We start from the raw sequence: 21,677 nt of genomic DNA, 5'->3' as shown, positions 1-21,677 counted from the left end.
GTAAAGAATCTGCCTGCAATTGCAAGAGACTGGGGTTCAATCCCTGAGTTGGGAAGATTCCCTGGAGAAGGGAATGGCAACCCCCTCCAGTGATCTTGCCTGGAGAATTCCACAGACAGAGATGCCTAGTGGGCTACAGTCCATGGGCTTGCAAAGATTCGGACACAACTGAGCTCATATAGTGTTTATTCTTTTCTAAACCTCATTTTAAGCAGTTTTTCTAAACATTAATGTATTTAATCCTTAAAACAGTGTATGAAGTATGTGCTAATATCACTCCCATTCTAAGATGAGAAAATAGGGACACACACTTATCAAGTAATTTTCTCAAGGTCACATGGCTGCTGAATGGTGGAAAGATAATTTAAATTTAGATAGTTTAGCTCTTGAATGTGTGCTCTTAATGATATACCATCGCTTCCAGCAACTACTAGGCATCTCAAACTTACCATGTATCAAACTGAGTTCCTGTTCCCCATCACCACCACCACCAAATTTGTCCTTCCACAGTTTTCTTCATGTGACAATTTGTAGCTCCAGGTGCTTAGGGCAAAAATATTGGAAAGTGAAAGTGAAGTCACTCAGTTGTGTCTGACTCTTTGCGACCCCATGAACTGTAGCCTACCATGCTCCTCTGTCCATGGGATTTTCCAGGCAAAAGTACTGGAGTGGGTTGCCATTTCTGGAGCCATCCTTAATTCTCCAATATATCACACAACCCACATCTGGTTCATCAGTAAATCCTGTTGCAAATCCATTAGTAAAACTTCAAATTATATCGAGACTCTGACACCTTCTCCACAAAATCTATTGCTACTACTTTAATCCAAAACACCATTATCTTTCCCCTGGAATGCTACAGTAGCATCCTTATTGGACCTCTTGCTTCTGTATTTGCCTCCCCTGCTTCAAACTCAGTGATGGATTCCCATCTCACTGAAAAAGCCAGAGTTTGTATAAGATTCTGCATGACAATCCCCTATATCTTTTGACCTGACCTCAGACTATGCTCCTGTTCACTCATTCTGACCCAGCTACACTGGCCTCCTAGATATTGCTAGATAATATCAGGCTTCTACCTGCTTCAGGGCCTCTGTAATTGCTGTTCCATCTGCCTAGTATGCTCTTCTTCAAATATCTGCATGGTTTACTCCTTCACTTCCTTCAGATCTCTACTCAAAAACCATTTTCTTAGTGAGGTCTCTCTGGTGACCATATCTAACTTAAACCATACTCAAACTACTACACAATCCTTCCTGCATGCCTATATCCTCCTATCAGAATTTACCTTCTATGAGATTAGAAATGTGCTTGTTTTATTTAATGCTGTAAGCTCGGTGTCTAGAAACTGCTTGGCACATGGTGGGCATTCGATCAATATTTGTTGAAAAATAAATGAATTTGGCACAATAACTAATTGTAACAGTGGGATACCACCACAAAAACAGGTAAGATAGATTTTTCCCTTGATTAACTAGTAACTGGTACCTCTAAGAGATCTCCTTTCCCCAGATTCTTTTGATTTCAGCCTTTTGCATTGCTATTGACACTCACTAACCTGGGACTAAACTCATGAGGCAGACTGATGTCTCCTACAGGCTAGATTTGACCTACATAGAACTAACAGGACTATCAAGCATAGATAATCAAAAGTTTTGCAAAACTTTGTTAATAATGACTTTCCTAACCAATATTCCTGTGGATCCTAAACTGCCTTGAATACTTGTCAATGAACTGCTTGTACCCTGCTGTCATCTTTTTAAACTCACAGTCAACCAGGAGATAATGTACACTGAGGCAGAAGATTCTTTCTTCCACAGTTTCTAAACCTGTGAATTGTAAAGAGATTAACTGGAGGGAAAAACCCTCATTAAACCTTAGTTATTAACACTGAGTGCTGATATTTAAAAAAGGAACTAAAAATCCATCCTTTTGATCTCTTAATTCTAAGAAGAGATTTCCGGCTGAAACCCTTTCTGGCACTTGAGCTGTATGAGTACAGGAATTTTAATTGAATTCCCTCAAAGACAGAGTTTCTATGTAAAGTATGAATAGTCTTTGCACACATCTTCATAAATCTCTTGCTTAATAGTACTTATCTTAATAGAGGCATTCAAATATTATATTTGCCACCAACATCAGTGAAATTCAGTTAAACTTTTAAATAAATATATGTCATAGAGCACCAAGTTTAGGTAGCACCTGGCATGAAAGAAAATCTGTTGCAATTTTAAGACCAGTGCCTCTAAGCATTTATAAAAATCTCTTTATTAAGGCTCTTCATTGCCCTATTATTTGAGCTGGCATTTTGGTCTTACCTTGAGGACGCATAACTGACCCAGAAACCATTTTGTGATTATCAGATAGTGACTGCTATAAAACAGTAAGTGAGGTATTTTTTTTCTCTGCTCCAGGGTTATTAGCCTTATACAGCTCAAGTACAGCAGTAACCACTGATCCAGCAAGTAATGTATGAAGGGAAATGAAGCCTGTGGTCTCTGGGAAGTTCTGATTCTTCCATTACCTGCCATTAGCAAAAGTAAGTTTTATTAAGTCTAGATTTGTTTAGTCAATTGGAGACTAATGGTGGGCTGTAGAGTTGCTTCTAAGGAGTGCTTAGACTGGTTATTGATTTCAAAGTAAGTGAGGAGAACCAAGAGGAAAATTGTACTCCATTAGCTTTTTTCTCTCTCTACATGACCTTGGATAGACTGGGCATATTTTTTCGGACATATATAGGTTTGCAATATTCTAACCTAAGAGGTCTTAACTTGGACACACATGGTTCAAAAGGACAAAATGAGCCCCAGAGAACTTAAATGACTTGCCCAGTTAGTGAGATATACAGCTATGATAGGACCTAGATCTCTAGACTCTAGTCTAGTCTTCTTTCCATTAGTCAATTAACTAAAAATGTATTGAACACAAATGATGTATCAGGCATTGTGTTAGACCTTTAGGGGAATACAAAAATGAACATTAGACCAAAAGACAGACCATTCTTGTCTTCTAGTTGTTTCTGAAAGCAAAGTGTGTCCTAATCATACTATGACACTCAGAGATTACATTAAAAATCCATATTGAATGTTATACAAAGAAGAGAGGATGAGAATTAAAAGTTCTAATTAAAAAAATTAGAAGATTAAAAATGCTTCTAGGAGTTCATATTCAAAGCGCCCCACCCCATAAAGAACAGTATGGAGGTTCTTTTAAAAATTAGGAAGAAAACTACCATGGCATAGAGTGCATGCATGTTCAGTCATGTCCAACTCTTTGCAACTCCATAGACTATAGCCTGCCAGGCTCCTCGGTCCATGGGATTCTCCAGGTAAGAATACTGGAGTGGGTAGCCGTTCTTCATGGGATCTTTCCAATCCAGGGATTGAACCTGGGTTTCCTGCATTGCAAGCAGATTCTTTACCATCTAAACTACCAGGGAAGCCCCAAAGCATCATATGACCCAGCAATCCCACTACTGGACATATGCCCTGAGTAAACAACTATTCAAGACACATGTACTCCAGTGTTCATTGCATCACTATTTATAATAGCCAGGACATGGACACAACGTAGATATCCATCAACAGATGAATGGATAAAGAAGCTTGGTACATATATACAATGGTACATTACTCAGCCATAAAAAGGAAGAAATGTGAATCAACTGAACTGAGGTATATGAACCAAAAGCCTGTTATACAGAATGAAGTAAGTCAGAAAGAGAAAGACAAATATCACATATTAACACATATATATGGAATCTAGAAAAAACAGTACTGATGAACCTATTTGCAGGGAAGGAATGGAGACACAGACATAGAGAATGAACCTGTGGACACAGAGGGGGAAGGAGGGGTGGAATGAATTGAGAAAGTAGCTTTAAAATATATACACTACCATGTGTAAAATAGCTAGTGGGAAGCTGCTATGTAACACAGGGAGCCCAGCCTGGTGCTCTGTAACCACCTAGAGGGGTGGGATTCGGGGGACTGATACGGAGATTCAAGAGGGAGGAGATATATATATATATATATATATATATATATATATATATATACACACACACACACACACACATATATATATATATCTTATTTGTGATGTTGTAAAGCAGAAAACAACACAACACTGCAAAGCATTCTCCAATTAAATATCAGTCTACAAAACAAAGCTTCCCATCCCATTTCTCACATAGAAATGAATGAGTTTTTATTTTAAATAAAAAGACATAATTGGCTTTTAAAATAAATACATAAATCTATGTACCACAAATGGAACACAAATATAGAGTGGATATACTAGCTTGCTAGGGCTTCCATAACAGACTATGACAAACTAGATGGCTTAAAACAGTAGATGTTTATTTCCTCACCGTTCTGGATGCTAGGTGTCCAAGATCAAGAAGTTAGCAAAGTGGTTCCTTCTAAAGGCCTCTCTTCTTGGCTTGTTAATAGCCATCATCTTCTGTATTCACATGGTCTTCTCTAGGTACTTATCTGTATCTTAATCTCCTCTTCTGCTTACAAGGATGCCAAGCATAGTGGATTAAGCCCTGACCATTACCTAATTTTATCTTTATCTCTTTTAAAGACAGCATCTCTACAAACAGTCATATTCCAAGGTATTAGGATTAGGGGGTTAGGATTTCACATATGAATTTACAGAAAACACAATTCAGCCCCATAACAATGGGGGTGTGCCACTGAAGTCACAGAACAGGAAGTAGACAGAGACTCATTTGATTTCCTTGAGGTAAAAAGAAAAACCCTGCAAATCAGAACTACCTCACTGAATGAAGCTGAATCTAAGAGCGATCCCTTGCTCCAAGCAAAGTGCATGCGAAAAACTATACCTGGTATCCAACAAAGAACACAGATTCTATTTGTACTGAAAGGAAGAATTAAGTTTTAGACAATAAATAGGGACACAGGCCGTGGGGATTCAGGCTTCCCTGATAGCTCAGTTGATAAAGAATCTTCCTGCAATGCAGGAGACCCCGGTTCAATTCCTGGGTCAGGAAGATCTGCTGGAGAAGTGATAGGCTACCCATTCTAGTATTCTTGGGTTTCTCTTGTGGCTCAGCTGGTAAATAATCCGTCTGCAATGTGGGAGACATGGGTTTGATCCCAGAGTTGGGACGATATCCTGGAGAAGGGAAAGGCTGCCCACTCCACTATTCTGGCCTGGAGAACTCCATGGACTGTATAGTCCATGGGGTTGCAATGAGTTGGACATGACTGAGCAACTTTCACTTCATGTGGGGATTCAGTGATTTGGAGAACATTCTAAGATCTTTGTCTTCCATTGTAGGAGACTAGAGATATTGAGCAACTTTGGAACTTGTTATAAAAATTGTGTATGTTACTGCAGATGCTAAAAATTTAAAGAAAACCCACCAGAAATACAGACATATAAGCTATAGTTCCTAAGGGAAAAGAAAAATTTTAAAGCTTCAGTATAAATCAAGACAGTTGGAAAAATCAAACAAAATGCATGGTAAACAGAAAACATAAAACAAAAAGATGTAAATATTTCCAAATATACAATATAATGTTAATGAATATTGATTAAATTTATTGATTTAATAAGAAAGATAATTATATTTGAATCTAAAAATCCAGCTCTTTACTGCTTACAAGAAACGCACTTATAAGCAAAATAAGAAACAGGAGAAAATTTGAAATTATTAAGGATATAAAAAGATATGCCAGGAAAATACTAACCAAATTAAGCTAGTGTGCGTACCATACTAATACTAGAATATACTGAATTTAAAGCATAAAACCTTGATAAACATAAAGTATACTTCAACATGATAAAAATCATAATCTACCTAAATTCAACTTTTAGGAACTGGATAATGTAGCCTGAAAATATATGAAGCCAAATTTGATGACAACACAAAGATAAATCAATAGGGCAGCTTTTTTAAAATGTGTTCCTCTTCAAAACTGAAAAAAAAAATCAAATGACAAAAAATTTTGAACAATTCCATTACTATTCTCAATCGAATTTGTGTGTGTGTGTGTCCGTGTATGTATGTGTGCATATGTGTCAATAGAGACAGAAGGGCAAGAGAGAGAGAAGGGAAGCAAGAGACTTTTTACTTGCACACAATGACCGTTTACAAATATCGACTGTGTTCTAGGTCAGGGGTCTGTAAACTTTCTGCAAAGAGCCAGATATCTGGTAAATATTTAAAGCTTTGTGAGTTATAAGGTCTCTTTCACAAGCATTCAACTCTGACGTAGTAGTACAAAATCAGTCATAGATAATACCTAAATGAACAAACACGGTTGTATGCCAAAAAAAAAAAAAACTTTACTTAAAAAAAAAAACAAGCAGCCAGGTGAATTTACTCCTCAAGTCAACTTGTCAACCTAACCCTTATTTCAGGTCATAAAGAAAATTTCAATACATTTTTAAGGATTGACATATTACAAAACTCATTGCAAAAAAAATAGCTAAAGTAGAAATCAGAAATTAAGATTATTTTAAAAGTTTGGGAAGTAGAAAGCCTTCTCTCACATCACTCATATGTCAATGTATGGCAAAACCAATACAATATTGTAATTAGCCTCCAATTAAAATAAATAAATTTATATTAAAAAACAAATTAAAAGAAAAAAAGAAAAATAGCCACGATACTGGAATTTACAAAATGTTTAGGTTAAATAACAAATCTATATCCTGCTTATTTAACTTATATGCAGAGTGCATCATGAGAAACGCTGGGCTGGAAGAAGCACAAACTGCAATCAAGATTGCTGGGAGAAATATCAATAACCTCAGATATGCAGAGGACACCACCCTTATGGCAGAAAGTGAAGAGGAACTAAAATGTCTCTTGATGAAAGTGAAAGAGGAGAGTGAAAAGGTTGGCTTAAAGCTCAACATTCAAAAAACGAAGATCATGGCATCTGGTCCCATCACTTCATGGCAAATAGATGGGGAAACAGTGGAAACAGTGTCAGACTTTATTTTTCTGGGCTCCAAAATCACTGAAGATGGTGACTGCAGCCATGAAATTAAAAGACACTTACTCCTTGGAAGGAAAGTTATGACCAACCTAGATAGCATATTGAAAAGCAGAGACATTACTTTGCCAACAAAGGTCCGTCTAGTCAAGGCTATGGTTTTTCCAGTGGTCATTATGGATGTGAGAGTTGGACTGTGAAGAAAGCTGAGCCGAAGAATTGATGCTTTTGAACTGTGGTGTTGGAGAAGACTCTTGAGCGTCCCTTGGACTGCAAGGAGATCCAACCAGTCTATTCTAAAGGAGACCAGACCTGTGTGTTCTTTAGAAGGAATGATGCTAAAGCTCAAACTCCAGTACTTTGGCCACCTCATGCGAAGAGTTGACTCATTGGAAAAGAATCTGATGCTGGGAGGGATTGGGGGCAGGAGGAGAAGGGGACGACAGAGGATGAGATGGCTGGATAGCATCACCGACTCGATGGACATGAGTCTGAGTGAACTCCGGGAGTTGGTGATGGACAGGGAGGCCTGGCGTGCTGCAATTCATGGGATCGCAAAGAGTCAGACACGACTGAGCGACTGAACTGAACTGAACTGAACTGAACTGAATACATGTAAAATGGATCTCTGCTTTCACTTAGGTAAGAGTGTGAAAAAAGGTGCTTTGAAAAGATTAATAAACTTGATATATCTCTAGTAAAATAGGAATCAGAAGAGAAAATATAAATTTCCAATGTCAGGAAAGAAAGAGGTGAGCAACACTATAGGTCCTACTGACAGTAAAATGATATTGAAGGAATATAAATCTGACTTCATGTCAATAAATTTGAAAACCTATTAAGTGAACAAATTGATTGAAAGACCCAACTTATAAAAACTTACATAAGAAGTAAGTGAAACATATATAGATGTAGATGTGAATATAGATATATAGATAGAGATATATAATCTCACATACATTAAAAATTGATTTTGTAAATAAACAATATATGTATAACTTTTTAAAACACCTTTCTACACACACACACACACACACACACTCTCAGGCTGTAATGTCTTCACTGGTGAATTTTATGAGACATTTTAAAAAGAAATAGTACCCAATTTATACATATAATTTCAAAAAAAGAGGATGGACTACTTCTCAACTCATTTTACAAGATCAGCATATCCCTAATTTCAAAATCTGTCAAGACTATCACTAAAAATCTATAGATCTGTATCCTTCATGAACATAGGCACAAACACAGGCACAGGATACAAAGCAAAGTCAGCAAAGGAAAATGTCACATGGGGCAAAGTACAGAGAAAATCCGGGACAACCTTTGGAGAATCCTCTTCTATTAAAGTCACATAGGATATGCTTATTTTCTACAACAAGTTGAAATAAAATGTGTGAAATGCTGTCCATCAGGAAATCTCACTAAAGACTCAATTTCAAGGGATTTTTATTTGTTAGTTGGTTTGCTTTTACTGTGGGTTGATTTTCTAGGCATTGTCTATCTAGCACATACATTCTGGACTCCAAAAAGAAAGCAGATGTTCAGCATAATGACATTGTTTGCATAAACAATTTAAGCACAGTGAGCCACCCTTATTAGTTGGAGTGGAGAGAGCTCTCCCAAAATCCAAGTTGCCAAACACCAGCCAAAAGCAAACTGTGCAAGTAAGCCTTTCCAATAACAGCAGTCTCCGACTGAAATGTTAACTCTTTTCTGATCAATGACCAAGTGAGATATATCCAAGGAATAAAAAGATGATTTATCTGATTAAAAATCAACCAATGCAGTTTACCATGTTAACAAACTAAAATTTAAAAATATTTCACAAAATTCAATATTCATTCATGGAAAAACCTCTTACAAACCTGGACATAGATGGGAACTCTTCATGCCCTTGCACCAAAAAAAAAAAAAAAAAATGTATAAAACTATAGGTGAAACCTATGGTTTCACACTTAACTCAGAAATATGGAACATATTCCATAAGTCTTCCAAAAAGAAAATGGATTTATTCAAGGCTGTAGCCAGTGAAATATAGCAAGAATACTTTTTTTAAAAGTTCTATGTTTGGGAATAGAAGGAGTAAAGCTCTATTAGAAGACAGCATGATGGTTTACATAGAAAATTCTGAGTTATCTATAAAGCAACTAGTAAAATGGACAAGTAAATTAACAAATTTACAGAACAGCAAGTCAATATAAAAATGTAGTTGTTAATCTACTAGCAACCAAAATTTCAAAATAAACTTTAAAATACCATTTCCAGTAGTATTGGATAGCAGGAAATACTAGAATAATTTGAATGAAAAATTTGTAGACTCCCTACAAACATTGAGGGAGGTGACATCAGCAAAATGGTGGAATAGGAGATCCTCTACTCATATCCCTTCTCAGCAACAATAATTTGGTGGCAACCAGAGGACACAAGTGCCTTTATGGGAACTTTGAGATTTGGGTAGGAGACTGTTTGCAGGAATGAAAACTTGAGTAGCCATTATGGCAGACAATATAGAGTGTACTCAAAAAAATTAGAAATAAAACAGCAATCTCACTTATGGGTATATACCCAAAGGAAATAAAACCAGTATCTCAAAGAGCTATTTGTACCTCCATGTGTATTGCAGTATTATTCACAATAGCCAAGATATGGAAACAACCTAAATCTCTACCAAGGGATGAATGGATAATAACAACTATATAGAGCGAGGGGAAGTGGGAGGGAGGCTCAAGACAGAGGGGAGATATATATATATATATATATATATATATATTTTTTTTTTCCTGGTAGCTCAGCTGGTAAAGAATATGCTTGCAATGCAGGATACCCCAGTTTGATTCCTGGGTTGGGAAGTTCCCCTGAAGAAGGGATAGGCTACCCACTCCAGTATTCTTGGGCTTCCGTGGCAGCTCAGATGGTAAAGAATCCACCTGAAATGTGGGAGACCTGGGTTCGATCCCTGGGTTTGGAAGATCCCCTGCAGGAGGGCATGGCAACCCATTCCAGTATTCTTGCCCGGAGCATCCCCATGGACAGAGGAGCCTGGTGGGCTACAGTCCATGGGGTGGCAAAAAGTTGGACATTACTGAGCAACTAAGCACAGCATAGCATATATACATATATTCATATACTTATGGCTGATTCATGTAGTTGTACAGAAGAAACCAACACATTATAATGCAGTTATCTTCCAATTTAAATAACTATATATACATATTTATGTAAATAAATATATATAATATATTTGTATTAGAAGAAAGATTCTTTACATTCTATAGAGCTTTTCAATTTTCAAAAGTTTCACACAAATGATTTCATATATTGTCAAAGGTACCCTGACATTAACCTTCTATCCCTTCCCTCTATATTGCTGCTCTCTACTTCCCTCTCCTCATAGGTAACAATTAATTTGTTCTCTATATCTGTGAGTCTGCTTCTTTTTTGTTTTATTCACTAGCTTGCTATATTTTTAGAATCCACAAGTAAGTGATATCAAACAATATTTGTCTTTCTGTGCCTGACTTATTTCACTTAGCATAATCCTCCAAGTCCATTCGTGTTGCTGCCAATGGAAAAATGTCATCCTTTTCTATGGTCAAGCAGTGTTCCATTGTGTGTGTGTGTGTGTGTGTATACACACAAATACATATATATATATACAAATACATATCTATATACACATGTTTATATATATGTACCTATATATTGATGGTTGCTGGATACAAGATACATGCACCCCAAAGTTCATTGCACCATTATTTACAACAGCCAGGACATGAAAACAACCTAAGTGTCCATCAACAGATAAATGGATAAATACAACGGAACACTACTCAATATGCCACTGTATATATATACCTACATATATATATATATATGTGTGTGTGTGTGTATATATATATATATATATTAGTGAATAGTGTTCCATTGTGTGTGTGTGTGTATATATATATATATACACACACAGACATATGTATGCATATGTGTATATATTAATATATCTATATGCACAATGGAACACTACTTTCTCTCTACATATATATACCACAGCTTCTTTATCCATTTATATGTTGATGGACACGTTTTCCTGTCAAGGCTACTGTAAATAATGCTGCTATGAACATTGGGGTGCATGTATCTTGTATCCAACAACTATCCTGCCACAGACATAAATAAGCCCTAGTGGAAAAGAGGAATTAACCAAACAAATTCATCCAAAATAATCCAAATCCTAAAAGTGGCATTTATATTAACAGTTATTTTTTAATACCATTGTATTATGAGGTAGCTTTGTTGTGCAGCACCATTGTGTCAATAGACAAATGAGACAGAAATTGGTATGAAAGTAATATACCAGTACCATTTATAAAACTTAAAATAAGGGGCTGTCAGTGAAAACAGAGATATGATCTCTGAAACTTATGTCTTTCATAAAAACAACAAAAATGCTGACATTATCAAAATCAGTGTTTACAAAACTATGTAAATTAATCAAGGCTTGTAGCAATTGAGTATTCATTGAGGACAAATAACTAAATCAGGAAATTAACAGTTAGTTTCTGCATTATAACTTTCTATGTTGCCACATCCTCTGCTTCAACTCCATCATATTCACAAAAAATGCAAATCCACAACCACAGTGAAAATGAGCATCCTAGGAGTCACTGGAGAGAACAGAACAGAGCTAGAGATCTGCTATGACCTGAACAGCTTCCCTTGTGGCTCAGCTGGTAAAGAATCTGCCTGCAATGCAGGAGATGTGGGTTTGATCCCTGGGTTGGGAAGATCCCCTGGAGAAGGAAAAGGCTACCCACTCCAGTATTCTGGCCTGGAGAATTCCATGGACTGTACAGTCCATGGAGTCACAAAGAGTCGGACATGACTGAGCAACTTTCACTTTTCAATATGGACTGAAGGAATTAAAATCTTTACACTAAAAAATATCTACCTATCAAAAGAAAGCAGTAATGGGAGAACAGAAGAACAGAAATCAAATTACATACATAAAACAAACAGCAATATGGCAGACTAAATCCTATGTTATTAGTTATTGCTGTAAATATAGATTAAACACATTAAGTACATGGCAGAAGTTGGAAGAAATACATTTTAAAAACCCATAACTGAATCATTTACAGTCTACAAAAGACATACACTAAATGCAAAGATACAAAATTGAGTTGAATGTAAAAGTGAAAATATACACAATGCAAAAAATGACCAAAAGAGAGCTAGAGAATATATACCAATGTCAGACAAAATGGGCTCTAGAGAAACAAACTGCTACTGAAGATAAAAATGGACATTTTATAATGCTGTAAGTGTCAATTTGTGAAGAAGATATAAGGATTAAAATATATATGCACCAAAAAAGAGTCCCATAATAGATAAAGCAAATACTGACAGAACTGAAGACATAAACAACACAGCAATAGTAGTTAGATACCAACATCTTTTATAAACACAGCACTCTCCCCCAAATCTTCAACAAAAAGTTCAAACCAAACCTATAAAATGATTATGCTCCATGACCAACTGAGATTTATCCCAGGAAAGAAAAGGTAGCTGAACATGAAAATCAATGAATTACATTAAAAAAAGAAAAAAGATTACCATCTCAATAAGGCAGAAAACACATTTGGTGAAACTCAATACCCCTTCATAAAAAGCTATTCAACAAACTAGGGATAAAAGTGAATTTCTTCAACCTGATTAAAGGCATCTGTGAAAATCTCACAGCTAACTACAATCACATTTACTGACAAAATCCTGAAAAATTTCCCTCTAAGATTAGAAACAAAGCAAGGATGTTTGCTCTTCCATTTCTATTCAACATTGTAATAGAGCTTCTAGGCAGGACAAATATGCAAATAAAAGAAATAAAGGCATCCAGAATTTTTTTAAATTAAAATTTCCTCTATTTGCATATACATTGTGCATATAGAACATTCTAAGAAGCCTGAAAAGAAACTGTTATAGCTATGAAGTTCAGCAAGATATCAAGGTACAAGATCAATGTACAAAAATCAGTTGTATTTCTACACATCAGCAGTGAGCAACCTAAAATGAAAATAAGAAAACAATTTACATATGATAGCATGAAACAGAATAAGACATTTAGGAATAAATTTAACAAAAGTATAAGACTTGTACACTGAAAACTATAAAATATTTTGAAATAAATTATACACAAAAACAAATGGAAATGAATCCAGTGTTCATGAATTTGATAAGTAATCATTAAGATGTCAATACTTCAAAAGTTGATCTACAGATTCACTGCAGTTCCTATCAAAATTTCAGCTCTCTTTTCAACAGAAACTGATAAAGTGATCCTAAAGTTCTTATGGAAAGGCAAAGAGCCCTTCAGCATCCTTCTAGGGATTTCGTTTGTCTCTCTCCTGCACCGTATCTTTTTTTGCATTCCACATCTTCCTCTTTCTTGGTTTACTTCTTACTTTGGGTGGAGAAAAATCTCCAATACCTTCCTGACAAAACTGCACACGGAGATTAAATTTTTGAGAGCTCATAAGCCTGAGAGTATCATTTACTTATATTTTTAGCTTATATGTCTAGAATCATTTTCCTTACAAATCTTCACATCTTCATTCCATTGCCTTCTGTTTTATATTGATGATATTGAAACTTCTTAAGCCATTGTGTTTCTATTTTTTAATCCTCTGGAAACCTGAGGGTTAAATTTCTCTTTGTTCCCAGTATTCTGAAATTTCACCCTGATGTATCTTGGCATGAGTCTATTTTCATCAATTTTTGTGGGTGCTAGTCTTCTAAAATGTAAATAAACAATTTTACATTTTGCAAATTTTCTTGAATAATTTTGCTGACAATTCTTCCCTCCATTTTATGTTGTTTTTTTTTTTTTCCTAGAACTCATATTATTAAAATATTAAAGAAATTTTTCTTGGAGCAGAGGAGATAGCCATAGTGATTCCAAGCTTCAATATTCTACCTAGCTATAGACTAATGAACATATGTATAAAAAGCTTTGGGATTAAAGATGAATAAACCATTGTCCCTGCTTTCAATGAGCTCCAAGTTCAAAGGGATACAAGTAAAAATGATATAGAAACAGAGTATTTAAAGCACTATGGGCTACCCACTCCAGTATTCTGGCCTGGAGAATTCCATGGACTGTATAGTCCATGGGGTCGCACAGAGTTGGACACGAGTGAGCGACTTTCACTTTCACTTTCATGGGAACCCACATGAAGACAGAGTACCTGTGACAGGAAACTCGGTTAGGGCAGTTGGAGACTAGGAAGTCTCAGAATGTGCTTCAACTATGTCACATCTGACCATAAGCAAAAGGAATGGGTTTTAATCTTTATGAAGTCACAATCCTTTGGGGGACATAATGAAATTATGACACTTCTTCCAATAAAAATGCATATAACACACACACACATGTATATTTTTCTTCCTAACTCAGAACATGCACCATTAAGAACTCTTGATATTGAAGGGTGAATAGGAAATTTTTAGGCAGATAAGAAGAAGAGAGTGCAAGCAGAGGAAACATCATATCAACATCTTATAGATGTAAAAAGCCTGTGCATTACTGGAGTGAAAGGGACTGTAAAATAATTGAGTATGATAGGAGCATAAGCCAGAAAGAGAATCAGGCATGCTATAAGATGAAAACAGAAGATAAGAAGATAAAGAGGGATAAAGCATAAAGTATCTCAAATGTCAGTCATCCACTTTGTTTACTCAGAGACTAGATCATGATTGATAGAGCTTACACAGGGTATGTCAGTCCTCTCTTAACTGCTAAAAATATAACTGGAACAACTAGTGCCCAAAAGCATACTAATTGATATTCTGTGACTGTGGAGTTTCACTCGTATTCATTGTACATGTTGAGTGTGCAGTACTCACATCTCAAGCTTACGGCTTTATGAGAGAAAAAAAATACTGTAGTGAAACCAAAAGACCATGAATATCAATTATCTTACTCCTTAATAACCTACAGAGAAAGGTCAGTCCTTGATGAGTTGTAATGATTCTCAACACTGGCAAAAAATTAGATTTACCTGGGGAACTTCCAGATTTAAGCTGGATTTAGAAAAGGCAGAGGAACCAGAGATCAAATCGCCAACATCCATTGGATCATCGAAAAAGCACAAAAGTTCCAGAAAAATGTTTACTTCTTCTTTGTCGACTATGCCAAAGCCTTTGACTTTGTTCAGTTCAGTTCAGTTGCTCAGTCATGTCCTACTCTTTGCAACCCCATTGCCTGCAGCACGCCAGGCATCCCTTTCCATCACCAACTCCCGGAGCCGACTCAAACTCATGCCCAACGCATCGATGATGCCATCCAACGATCTCATCCTCTGTTGTCCCCTTCTCCTCCTGCCTTCAATCTTTCCCAGCATCAGGGTCTTTTCCAGTGAGTCAGTTCTTCGCATCAGGTGGCCAAAGTACTGGAGTTTCAGATTCAACAACAGTCATTCCAATGAATATTCAGGACTGATTTCCTTTAGGATGGACTGGTTGGATCTCCTTGCAGTCCAAGGAACTCTCAAGAGTCTTCTCCAACACCACAGTTCAAAAGCAGCAATTCTGCAGTGCCCAGCTTTCTTTATAGTCCAACACTCACTTTCATACATGACTATTGGAAAAATGATAGCTCCAACTAGACAGACCTTTGTTGGTAAAGTAATGTCTCTACTTTTTAATACACTCTCTAGGTTGGTCATAGCTTTTCTTCCAAGGAGGAAGCATCTTTTTAATTTTATGGCTGCAGTCTCCATCTGCAATGAATTTGGAACCACCCGTCCCCGCCCCCCCAAAAAAAGTCTGCCACTGTTTCCATTGTTTCCTGTCTATTTGCCATGAAATTATAGGACTGGATGCCATGATCTTAGTTTTCTGAATGTGGAGTTTTAAGCCAACTTTTTCCCTCTCCTCTTTCACTTTCATCAAGAGGCTTTTTAGTTCCTCTTTGCTTTCTGCCATAAGGGTGGTGTCATCTGCATATCTGAGGTTACTGATATTTCTCCCGGCAATCTTGATTCCAGATGAAGTGCTTCATCCACCCCGGAACTTTGCATGATGTACTCTGCATATAAGTTTTGACTGTGTGGATCCCAACAAACTATGGAACATTCTTAAGGAGATGGGAATGCCAGACCACCTGACCTGCCTCCTGAGAAATCTGTATGCAGGTCAGGAAACAACAGTTAGAGCTTGACATGGAACAAAAGACTGGTTCCAAATCAGGAAAGGAGTATGTCAGGCTGTATATTGTCACCCTGATTATTTAATTTCTTTTTTTTTTAATTTAAATTTATTTATTTTAATTAAAAGCTAATTACTTTACAATATTGTATAGGTTTTGCCATACATCAACATGAATCTGCCACAGGTGTACACGTGTCCCCAATTCTGAACCCCGCTCCCACCTCCCTCCCCATACCATTCCTCTGGGTCATCCAGTGCACCCAGCTCCAAGCTTCCTGTATCCTGCATCGAACCTGGACTGGCGATTCATTTCTTATATGATATTATACATGTTTCAATGCCATTCTCCCAAATCATCCCACCATCGTTCTCCCACAGAGTCCAAAATACTGTTCTATACATCTGTGTCTCTTTTGCTGTCTTGCATACAGGGTTGTCATTACCATCTTTCTAAATTCCATATATATGCATTAGTACACTGTATTGGTGTTTTTCTTTCTGGCTTACTTCACTCTGTATAATCAGCTCCAGTTTCATCCACCTTGTTACAACTGATTCAAATGTATTCTTTTTAATGGCTGAGTAATACTCCATTGTGTATATGTACCATAGCTTTCTTATCCATTCCTCTGCTGATGGACATCTAGGTTGTTTCCATGTTCTGGCTATTATAAACAGTGCTGGGATGAACATTTGGGTACACATGTCTCTTTCAATTCTGGTTTCCTCGGTGTGTATGCCCAGCAGTGGGATTGCTGGGGTGATAAGGCAGTTCTATTTCCAGTTTTTTAAGGAATCTCCACACTGTTCTCCATAGTGGCTGTACTAGTTTGCATTCCCACCAACATTGTAAGAGGGTTCCCTTTCCCACATCCTCTCCAGCATTTATTACTTGTAGACTTTTGGATCGCAGCCATTCTGACTGGGGTGAAATGGTACCTCATTGTGGTTTTGATTTGCATTCTCTGATAATGAGTGATGTTGACCATCTTTTCATGTGTTTTGTTAGCCATCTGTATGTCTTCTTTGGAGAAATGTCTATTTAGTTCTTTGGCCTATTTTTGATTATTTAATTTTTATTCAGAGTACATCATGCAAAATGCCAGGCTGGATGAAGCACAAGCTGGAATCAAGATTACCAGATGAAATATCAATAACCTCTGACATGCAGATGACACCACCCTTATGGCAGAAGGTGAAGAACTAAAGCGCCTCTGATGAAAGTGAAAGAAGAGAGTGAAAAAGCTGACCTTAAGACTCAACATTCATAAGATCATGGCATCCTGTCCCATCACTTCATGGCATATTGATAAGGAAATAATGGAAACAGTGAGGAACTTTAAAATCTTGGGCTCCAAATCACTGCAGATGGTGACTGTCACCATGAAATTAAAAGACGTTTGCTCTTTGGAAGAAAAAGCTATGACCAACCTAGACAGCATATTAAAAAGTAGAGACATCACTTTGCCAACAGAAGTCCATCTAATCAAAGCTATGGTTTCTCAGTAGTCATGTTGAATGTGAGAGTTGGACCATAAAGAAGCTGAGCATCAAAGAATAGATGCTTTTGAACTGTGGTGTTTGAGAAGACTCTTGAGAGTCCCTTGGACTGCAAAGAGATCAAACCAGTCAATCCAAAAAGAAATCAGTCCCTGAATATTCTTTGGAAGGACTGTTGTTGAAGCTGAAACTCCAATACTTTGGCCACCTGATGCGAAGAACTGACTCATTGGAAAAGACCTGGATGCTAGGAAAGATTAAAGGCAGGAGGAGAAGGGTATGATAGAGGATGAGACGGTCGGATGGCATCACCAGTTCAGTGGACATGAGTTTTGATCAAGCTCCAGGAGTTGGTGATGACAGGGAAGCCTGGCATGCTGCAGTCCATGGGGTCACAAAGAGTCGGACATGACTGAGTGGCTGAACTGAACTGAAATAGGGAACTTTCAAAAACCATACCATGCCTAAGATCCCCTGCAGATCAATAAATTAGAATATGTAGGGTGGAGCCTGGACCTCTGAATTTTTGTAAGCTCTCCAAATAAATTTAATGTGCAACTAGAATTGAGAAATACTATGTTAAAAAATACCCCATAGAAGCAAAATCTTACCTACTAGTCTAGCCTCAATTCTATTACATCATTTCCATTCAACTCCAAAATAATGTTTTAAAAACTTTAAGTATGTGTTTGGCCAATTGAATTCCTTTGCTAAGTTACGCAAGAATGTCACATGAGGAACTATAGGGCTCATGAAGGGAGTCTGAACAGTGTGCTTAGGTATCAACACAAGGACCTCCAAGCAGTCAGTCTCTGCTGGAAATGTTCACAGTGGGCTTTTCCACATTTTACTGTCTCATCTCCTTACTGTGTTGCCTGAGGCTATAGCTCTCTTCATAACTTTCAGTTCTGTCTGCAAAAAAGGCTATATGTATCAACAGTTTTTCTAAGGGTCTTGTGATTAATGGATGGTCTTTTAGTTGGACAGCTTCCAAGGAAAATATTTTTTTTCGTATTTTGGCTCAGGAAGCCACAAGGATTAGTTGTGCAAAAATATTTAAGATTACCAGAGCTAATAAGTCATCCATTGCCTTCAACAACATTTATAGCATCAAACATTTTCATCTTAGTTATACTTAAACATTTTATGGGTTTGTAATCAATCAGTTCTTATATTCTGTACCTTGTTTGATCCTGAACATAGAACTGAAAGAAAAAGGTCATGCAATAATTTATATAACAAATATTTATAGACCTTACACAGGTGGCTCAGTGGTAAAGAATCTGCCTGCCAAGCAAAAGATGCAGGTTCAATCCTTAGGTTGGGAAGATCCCTTGAAGAAGGAAATAGCAACTCACTCCAGTATTCTTGCCTGGAAAATCCCATGGACAGAGGGACTCTGGTGGACTGCAGTCCATTGGGCCATAAAAGAGTTGGACATGACTTCAGCAAATAAACCAGGAATAAATCAAGAAGTGTGCTAAATGATGAGATTAAGAAAACAGCATACATCCACTCTCAAAGTTCTCTATTTCTACTATAATGGTATGGTAACTCCACAATGAGTCATAAAAGTTCCATAGAGAGGTACCTCAAAAAATAAAATGTTGAATTCATGAGATATCATTATCACTTAGAGCTGAGAGGGGTTAGATCCAGATCTTCAAGGGTCATAAACATCAGGACAGAAAGTTTAGGAATGAACTCTTTAGGAAAAAAGGGGAGGTTTTTGTTTTTGGTGGTTTTTATGAAGGTTTTTTTGTTTGTTTGTTTTTGTATTTGTATTGAAAAACAGTAAAGCCCAAGACTTGGGGAGATTATAAAGTTAGCTGCAATGTATAGAATGGACTGAAGAGTTATGGGTTTATTAAATGGTTAAAATAAGAGGTGATGTTGAGTTAATCAAGGGAAATAGAAGTAAGGATTGAAAGGGACAGATGCTATAATCATTATAGAGATGAAATATAAAGGACTAAGCATGCATTTTCAATTTGAGGTTACTAAGTAAATTATGGGACAATTAGCATTCATCTACAGATTAAATCACTCAACAACTCCTTATTAGATAAGTACTTCTGCATCAAGCACTGTTGTATTCTGGAGGTATAGCAATAAATATAGCAATGAATAGTCCTTGCCTTCATATATAATAACTTCATGTACTAAGAGAGACAAATAAGTAAAACACACAATAATTTACAGTTAGTTATAAGTGCTGTGAAGGAAGTTTTGAGATGCTGTAAGAGAATATCAGGCAGTAATGATTGATGGTTGGGGTGATGGACATAACTACCTTACATTGGGCATTAACAGAAGCCTTCTCTAAGGAAATGTTATTTCAGAGGAGATCTGAAGGGTAATATCAGAAAGAGCAAGCATTCGAAGCAGGGAAATTAAATGCAAAGGCTCTGAATGGGACAATCTTGTTATATTTCTGTGTTTGAAGATGAAACTGCTACTGTGTTTAATGAGGCTGAGAAGTTGAGTAAGATGAAAATGGTAAATTGACCATTGTCTTAGTAGCACAGATGCTGCTGTTGACCTTGGTGAAAGCAGTTCCCGCTAAGGAAAAAAAAAAAAAAAAAATGGAGTGAATTGAAAAGTGAGTGGGAAGAAACGAGGGAAGTGGATTGAGAGTGTTTAGTAGACAAAAGAAATGAGAGAGTAGCTGGAGAGCAATGAAGAACAGAAGAAATCCAAGTTCCTTAAAGTGATACAAGAATTTATATCTCATGTATATACTGAGCTGGTAGAGAGGGAGAGAAAGAAAACGGAGCAGGGGATGACGCCTAGTACACCTCCAGTTTACCCTCACCTTGTATCTGAGTTGGATAAATTACTTAAAGTAGATTCTTTCCAAAGCTGGGCTCTATTGAGAGAAAGAAGAAGTAGGAAAGAGAAGGACACAATAGACTTCACAGGGAAGTAAAGAATTCCAACCACAGAGGGAGGAAGGGTGGGACAAACTGAGATCTGATCATCTAACTACAGTGAGCTTCATGTCAGACCTGCCCCCAAATTCCAAAAGAACAGAGATAGTTTCATTTGCCTCTAACAAAGTACTAAGTGGCAAAGTGCAGAGCATACTTTTCTCTCTCCCTTTAAAAGTCAGTTTAGTGCTCCCAGAATGCAAGTGGGTTAGTCAAAAAATTTGTTCACTTTTTATACATCTTATGAAAAAAACCCAAAGGAATCTTTCAGTCAACCCAATATTTCATAATTAAATACAGATTTATAAAATATGTTGGACCTATGGACATGAATTTGCACTAACTCCAGGAATAGTGGAGGACAGAGGACCCTTAGCATGCTGCAGTCCATGGGGTTGCAAAGAATTGGACACAACCTAGCAACTGAATAAAAACAATAACATAAAATACATTGGGGAACCATCAATGTTTTATTTTATCAACAAGGACATTTTAGACATCCTTTCTTGTACATCCATTCATCTCTAGAAGAAATAATATTTTAGGATCAAAAAGTAGAAAGAATCATAATATTGGGATTAAAAACAAAAATGTTGCTTCATAGAAACTTCTCTACACTGTTTTCTTATTTTATTTAAAAGTGTGTCATGGATTGGTGAAAATACCATCCCAGCCTCGGTGTCAGTATGGAAATTAGCATTAGGAAATCACTGAACCAGCATGAATAAAATCCCTTCCAATTCAAATTCTGATTCAGTTAATAGTAATGAAAAACTATCATATTTGAAGCAAAAATAGTTTCTTTTTCATGTTCTATTCAATGAATCTTATAAATAACTTTTCCCAAGTCACCTTTGCAGTTCTCTGAGCCTTATGATACTAAAACAATGTTCTGCCCCTTCTCCCAAGTCTTTAGACAGCCCAGAGCATTTACAAACAACCACCCTGCCCAGCACAAAACATAAGAAGCAGTTTCTACTGCTTTCTCTCAGCCTGAATTTTAAGACCTCAGTAATCACACTCCATTCTATGTCAATCAAAAATCAAAACACAGATTAATTTTCAA

This window comes from Bos taurus, chromosome X (assembly GCF_002263795.3).
Source record: "Bos taurus isolate L1 Dominette 01449 registration number 42190680 breed Hereford chromosome X, ARS-UCD2.0, whole genome shotgun sequence".
NCBI lineage: Eukaryota > Metazoa > Chordata > Mammalia > Artiodactyla > Bovidae > Bos > Bos taurus.
This window is presented reverse-complemented; position numbering follows the sequence as displayed.